Source organism: Lontra canadensis, unplaced genomic scaffold (genome assembly GCF_010015895.1).
Source record: "Lontra canadensis isolate GAN:19392208 unplaced genomic scaffold, GSC_riverotter_1.0 scaffold100, whole genome shotgun sequence".
Lineage (NCBI taxonomy): Eukaryota > Metazoa > Chordata > Mammalia > Carnivora > Mustelidae > Lontra > Lontra canadensis.
The window spans coordinates 2,186,415-2,193,905 of record NW_022631094.1 but is presented as its reverse complement, the minus strand read 5'-3'; the positions used below and the strand labels follow the sequence as shown (position 1 = coordinate 2,193,905).

The 7,491-nt window shown below is 43.1% G+C and overlaps 1 protein-coding gene across 2 annotated transcripts in view; it reads left to right on the top strand.

The window, feature by feature from the left end:
- The first annotated feature begins 5,718 nt into the window (after positions 1-5,718).
- ZNF438 (zinc finger protein 438) overlaps positions 5,719-7,491 on the top strand; it is a 179,007-nt gene continuing 177,234 nt past the window's right edge. The window contains exon 1 of one of the 2 annotated variants that reach the window (XM_032837908.1): positions 5,719-5,786. The gene's annotated coding sequence lies outside the window, so the exon portion shown is untranslated. The remainder of the gene's footprint in view (positions 5,787-7,491) is intronic. The other variant, XM_032837911.1, reaches the window with a different exon arrangement.

Sequence of the window (7,491 nt, the reverse complement as noted above, 5' to 3'; positions counted from 1 at the left end):
TTCTCTTTTGTTTACACACCAAAAAGCAATACAGTATTGGAAAATCCCTAATGCACAAGATTATTTCTTCTCTAGAAGAAAGATATAAAAATTGTGAAAACTCTATTTATAAAGGAAAATGTGACTATTGACTATCATTAATTTGCTTACAGCATTACCGAATTTCTGGGCAAAGCTGTTCATTTTTAGGTTTTATGATCCTTCTTAAGCTAGAGACTTAAATGATCAAGCCCTTTACTTTCAAGATCCATCATAAACTCAAGTGCCTTTAGGGGCCAAGTGGGTAGGTTAAATAGTCCCCATGTGGGGTTATGGGAAAATGGGGAACATCTGTGCCTCTGAACCAGGCAGCTTCACTCCAGTGATGAATGCCCTGGGTGAATGCGCGGCCAACATCACTGGAGCTTCTGACTTTTTGGAAGAAGTCAAATGCTTGCTTTTAAAATGTGTTATCTCCTGTTAGTCAAGTTAAAAACATAAAAACATAAATCAAAGAATTTGGTGAGCTGAATATCATTTCCAGTTTAAAGTCTAAACACAACTGGATCTGCGTTTGCCAAATCAGATTTTAAAATATTGTTTTGATTTGGCCTTAGTATATCTGCTTTAATTGGTTAAAAATTGTGTAAGCCCAACATAAAGGGTATGTAATAAATGGCAATTTGTCAAGTGGAGAAGAGACGTGCTGAATTAATTGCCCAGGGGACTGTCACATACCTTTAATGCCAGATAGAACTTAACTAGGACAAAACTCAGGGGAAGTTGTGACTTCATTTTCCCAGGCTAGTGAGGTCTTAGGGATAGCCACAAATTTTGGTGATAACAGTCTATGACTTTTGTCTCCTAGACTGCACCTACCTGTCACTCTGTCAGGGAGATGACATTCCTTCTTCAACTGATTGCGAGAAGGCTGTCAAATGTTTTTTATGTGCCAGGAGCTACATTAGGTACTAAGGACACAAAGTTGAATAAATCCCTATCGTCTTCAAAGAATTCACAGCTTCGTGGGGGAAAAAGAAGCACATACAAATGTAATACAACACACTTTTTGTTACTAAACTGAAGATGCCGGCAACTATAAGATGCACCATTAGTTTTTGTACCTCTAAGAAAAAATTAATAGTTGTCAAGATTAAAGATTTCATTGGAGAGTACTCCGCTTTAGATCCAAGCAAGCGCTCAGTTAATGTTGGCAGTTATTAGCAGAGGTAATTAATGATAGAACTTGAACTTGAAGAAAGAGTAGATCTTTTCCAAGAGATAAGGGAGAAAATAGAGTCCAGGGAGGAAGAACAGAATACACAAAGACGCAGAGGCCTGTTTCTGGAACATTCTGCCTGCTGGTTGTGCCGTAGTAGGTGAGGTTTTTTCCTTGAGTAATTGTAAATCTTTTTGACACCCTCTTCTTTCTCCTGCATCTTCCTCCCCTACCCTTCAATCCCAACACACACACACACACACACACACACACACACAGAGGCAGCTTGATTTTTTCAACTTTATACTCAAAAGCATGCACCTGGCCCTGTACTCAATCATGAACTTGGCTCCTGAGAGCAATGACACTAGTTACTTGTCTTCCATTTCCCTCCTCACTCCCCCATTCCACCCTCTTGTTGTTGGGGGAAGCCTTTGTCCAACATCTTTTGTTTAAGAGAATTAATTGCCAGCTCCCAGTGCCTGTCAGTTTCTTTCACGGAACTTCATGCAAATAAGGCTCCTGGTGGCCTGCCCTGATTTCCCAGAGTTCCCCCAGGGTAACACTCTATTAGGACATTCACTACAAATAACATTTATTGAGCCCATTAAAGGCTCAGAAAGTTACTGGACTTGCACAAAACTACCCATTTAACAACAGAGCTGACCCTGATCAGTGTTTTGCTATGATATGCTTGCATCGTCATTCTGAATGTTTTTTCTCCTTAAGGATTTTCCTTCTCAGTACTATTTCTATTAACACAATGCCTCCTTTTAAAAAAACAACTAGCATCTTGAGTAAGAAATCTAGCCAGTCTTTAAATTTGAGTTCATCTATCCATTCACTCCTCCCTCCACACACAGTTCTTGAGTCTCAACTTATGGTATGTATGTTCAGCTTCAAGCAGAGGATTTGAGGTTGAACAAGACCAACATTGTCCCTGCCCTCACAGAGCTTACAGTCTAGCAGAGAAGGAAATGAAAATAATTTTCAAGGCCAGGAGCAAAGATAGCTTAGGGAAATCTTCTCAGAGGGAGTTCCTGCTAAGAAGAGACTGAAAGGATGGAGAGAATTAGCTAAATAAAGGGGTTGGCAGGGAGAGCTGATAAAATGACGTTTGAAATACTTTGCAAACTCTGTGCCAGCAGACCTGTGAAAGATTATGTGGTTCTTAATCACACATACTTCTATAGCTCTCCAATCTTTGTCTCAGGTCTTCCTTCCACCAAGCTCCTTATCTCTGCCCCTTTTTCAGAACGATCTCTCTTTAATTCTGTGTAACTCTTGGCTTCTCGATGCTTACTATACTGTCAAGTTATTAGTATACTGTTGTGCTTGTGCTGGAGACAGGAGCCTTTCTGGATGTAAGAATGACCTCATCATTTGTCTTGATTGCCTGGAAAGAAACCTCTCAGACCAGACCTTGGAGCTGAGACTGATGCAAGGGGGTTACAGAGTTGGATTTGGTTTCTCTTGGTCTTGATTCTGAAGGAAGAAATATGCATAGAAGTCAGGCAAGGGGTGGTTGTAATAGTGTTTTTCACACTTTTTTCATTGAGACCCATAGGAAGAACTACATCAGCATAGCAACAAATGTGTGTGTGTTCTGAAACAATGGTTTCCCCTAATTTATGCTTTTGGAAAAATTGCCCTTATCACATGTGATACAGTCTGCTATTTTATATTTTGGATTCTGATGAGTGTTTCTCAGGGTGGTAATCTATTAATGGTCACAAAATCAACTCAGTGGGTTATGATGAGCACCTTAAACAATGATATAGGAGTATCCATGTAAAGACAGGCTGTGGAATAGTGAAGAAGATACCCATGGTATCAGTTTTTGGGAGCTAGAATTTATATAACTTGGACCTTCTGAGTCTGTTTCTTACATTGTTACATGAAACTTCATATAGATCAGTGGTTATAGCTGTGGATTCTGGAGTATGGATTTAAATCTTGACTTTGCTACTTAGAGGCTGCAGGATGTGACATACTTAGCATTGGGAACCATGCTTGTCTTGTGTGTCAAATGGAGATAATGGCAGCATTTATCTCATCCAGTTGCAAGGATTAATGAGATAATGCAGGGTTGGGTACGTATAAAACCCAGTAAATATTAGCCATTGTATTTCTATCTTTTATTTTTCTCTAGTAGTACAGTTAAGGTTTTCTCAGTTTGCAGTGTAGGACCAAGGGAAGAGTTCTGAAGTAGAGTGCTCTGGGGGCTAACTTGCTCAGGGGCAGCAGATTTTAAAGTGAAAGAACCACCAGTGGCGACTGAAACCCCAAGGGCCAGAGTGGAAGCCCTTAGTCCCTCCGGTGCTAACCACTGAATGTCTGGGGTTTTATTTTCTTAAAGTAAGAAGTTCTTCTTAGAGTTCCTCTCTCTAATATCAACACACTTTTGACTCTAGCTCCTGGCTACTTTTTTTTTTTTTTTTTTCCTGGCTACTTATTTAGATCAGATTCTAGTTTGTCACAGGAACTTGACAGAATCTGAATGTGTATATTCCCACAAATTTGACATTCCCTGAAGTTCCTCTTTGTTTGGGTACCCTTTCTGCTTGTCATTCTTTTCTTGACCACAGTACTTCTTTCCTGCATCTAGCAATATAGGAAGTGGGAAGTGTTTGTTTTTGTTTTAAATCTTGGGGTAGCAAGGGAAAAAACATACTAAATAATAAGACATTTGTCTTCTTTCCCCCCACCCATCTTATTGGAGATATTTGTCTTCTTTCTTGTGTTCCTGTCTCCAGCACAAGCTCAAAAGTATACTAATAACTTACCAGTATAGTAAACATCCAGAAGCCAAACCATCTTAGAGAAGCAAATATACTCTGTGTTAAAAACGTTTAATGAACTTGATGTATACTTCTTAAAAACGTGAGATGACATTTACTTGTGAAACCCTCCCATATATCTAGAATCTCAAGAGAATTACGACTTTTGGCATGATACACATAAAACATTTTATAGGTATGTTAACAAATGTATAATTTAAAGTTTTCTAAAAGTTGTTGTTTTAAAAAGAAAAATATATCATTTTTTTAAAAATATGTAGCACTTTTAAAATGTGCTAACTTTTCTATAACTCTGCTCCACATAAAAATACTTTACTCTTAAATTATTTACACATTTCTTACATCATTTGATAATAAAGATCTTGCATATTATATTAACATAAATATATGAATATTACCCAAATCAGAAACTTTTCAAAACTTTAGATTTTTCCTGAATAACACACATACTTATTTTTAACCCGCTTAGATGTCAAGAGTTAAAGACTAATATTCTCCTGTAATCACTCGTTCCTATGAAAATACTACAATATTTTCAATGAGAGTGTAAACAAACCATTGTTTCAAGTTTTATTTATACTGGAGCTGCCTGGCAAAATCCCATGCCTGATCTAACAATTTGTCGTGATTCCAAATACGTTTTTAAAAGAGATTATTGCCATCTTCAACATTTCCTCCTTAGGGTCTATTTCCAAGGCGTGTTTTTCTTATTATTTCCCCCCCAAGACTGATTTGCATGAGCCACTTTTAACCAAAACGTTTATTTTTTTCTCTGCTTCTGTGAGTAATGTAGGAATCCTATAAGCCAGAAATAATCTCTTACTATATCGGCGTTAGTTCTTCGAGCCTTCATTTTCCCTTCTGCTGAGCTATCTTTTAACAACAGAATTCGTCTTCGGTAAGAGCATAAAGAAGAGCAGAGACCCAGGGCACAGGACGGCATCATCACGTGAGTGGGAGGTAGTGGAAAGTTCACACTGGCCAAAAAGTGTACGTATTTGTTTACACAGACCACCGTTTGTTAAATTTAATAGAGGTGAACGGTAGCCTCTAAGCAGCTTCACTGAGCCCAAACGGAAAATCCAGTAGGAAGGACACACTAAAATTTCCTAGCGGGCGCCGGGACAGGGCGGGGCAGGGGGCGCCCGCTGGAGCTCCGAGCGGGAGCCGGAAGGGCGGACTCGAGGGGAGGGGTCTAGCTGGCGTGGGCGGGGCGGAGCCGAGGCAGGTCCGGTTGGGGCGGAACCGGGGGCGGAGCCAGGGGCGGGGCCGGATGGGAGCGAGGACCCGTGGTAGAGCTGACTCCTCCCGCCCGAGGGCTTGCAGGCACCTGGTGGGGAGCAAATGGTTGTTTCCACACGCGGAGAACTTTTAATGAACACGTGAGGGAAAGGAGGCAAAGTCTGCGGAAAATCTACCTCACAACCCTGGCGTCCGACTCCAGCTCCCTGGGCGACAGCTTGTTTGCTGCGCTCCCGAGGGTGGGGGAGATGGTGGGGAAGGGGTGTATGCCTACGCCCCCTTACATTGGCGCCCCCGCCACAGGCTTTCGGCGAAAGTCTCTCAAGCAGTCCCCGCCCTAGAAGGCGGCCACGCAGCCCGTGTGCGCCTGCGCCTAGCGCCACACGGTGGGAGGCGGGGCCGCTGAGGAAAGGGGCGTCTCTCCCGTCGTCGCGCACGGGGCGGAGCCGTGGGGGTGGTGCGGCCCGGCGCCCAGCGGCCTGACCTCCCTGAACGCCGGGTCCCGTGACGTCACCTCGCCGTGACGCGCACGCTGTAGGAAAACTGTAAGTTTCTGAGGATTCCTGCAGCTCTCTGGGCCTGCGGGTCTCGCCCTGCTGCTCGCATTCCCGGTGTCGGTGGTGGCTGCGGGCGTTTGATTCTTGGGCGATCGGGGAGCCGCCGAACGTGGTGAAGGGACAGGTGCCCGCCCAGAGTGGGAGCGCGCCCTCTGGGGCGGGCGGGACCGGGAGTGCGAGGAGGCGAGGCCGCGCCCCGCCGGGGCAGGCCCGCACTTCTCCCCTGGGGCCGAGAGGGCTCTAGGGGTTGGCGAGCCAGGACAGGGAAGGAACGGGGAAAGTCCAAAGGGGAGCGACCCCCTTTTTTCCTCTTCCTTGATGAAGGGGCTTAGTTTCCCCCTCAGCCCTGGAGTTTGACGTGAAGTCTGGAATGGAGGGTTTCTTCAGACACTCCACATCTAGGCTTTCTTTGGGATCCTGCAAGTGGCCAGATCGCTGAGGACAAGCTGTAAAGATAACCACCTGCTGCCTCAGTTTCCTTTTTGTGTAAAATGGAGGTGACGCAGCCTCTGGCCTAGTTGTCATTCTCACAGAACCGGGAACATTGTGAGAGCATATGAGGTAACACAAGCATGTAAACTTGCTAAGTGAAAGCTCAGAAAGATAATCGTTATTCTGAGAATGTGCCGGCCAATGGCCATTTAACCAAGGTCTTGTAGGTAGGGATCTTTATCACAGTTTGCCCTCTCAACCCCCTCGCACCCACCCCCCATCTGATCATGGACAACACTTGAGTCTGATGGGCAACCTGAACTGTTGTCACTGAACTCTGTGGAACAGGATCAAGAAGTGACTGGTGCCCTTATCCCAGTGTTCTTGATAAGTATGAAGTCTTCTTGGCTGGGTTTTTCAGAGAAAGGTTTTATCATGTTGGAACTAGTACATTATACTCAACATGGATACACTTAGTTTTAGGGGTTATTTCTGTGTGGACTTGGAATATCCCATTGTCCTATCTGACTTTGAATGTTTTGGCTTGCTAAGGGTTAGTACATTATTGAGGAGTGAGTACTCTAATACTTCTCAAATTTAGAGGTAAGTATTTGTTAGGAAGTTTGAAGGGAAGACTGTTGTACACATCTCAGAGAGTATTTATTCCAGGGATTGAGGTCACATTTCTGTAAAGTCAGTTTATCCTTCTTTGAGAAGCCTTAGAATTAGAAAGCAGGGGTGCTAATTTTGGTTCTACCAGCTAATAGTTTTGTGTCCAAAGACAAGTCACCCAAATTTGGGAATTCCTTTTTTGGTCTAAATTGGGAGATGATGGTGTATTTGCTGTTGCTTTTTCAAGGATCAAAGGAGATCACAAGTTTAAGAACAAAAGACTAAGTATGATCTTGTTATTAAGAAATTCCCATAGGTCTCCTATCCTGGATAAGAGGTATGTTTATTCAGAAGTCAGGTTCTGAGCCAGAACCAGAAAAATAGAGCAGCAAACAAGATAGTCCCTAACCTGGTGGAGCTCATTTTCCAGTGACTAGGCTACAAAGATTAAGTACATAATATTATTTCAGAGAGTGACTAAGTACAGTGAGGTAAAGGAAGATAAGGGAATGACAGTGGGGAAAAAAGGTAGGTTGTTTTAGATATGGTCTATAAGGGAAGGCCTTTCAAAAAAGGTGACAGTTGAATCAACTGAAGTGAGAGGAAGAGCCTGAGGTAAGAACATTTCAGGCAAGGATCATTAGAGCAG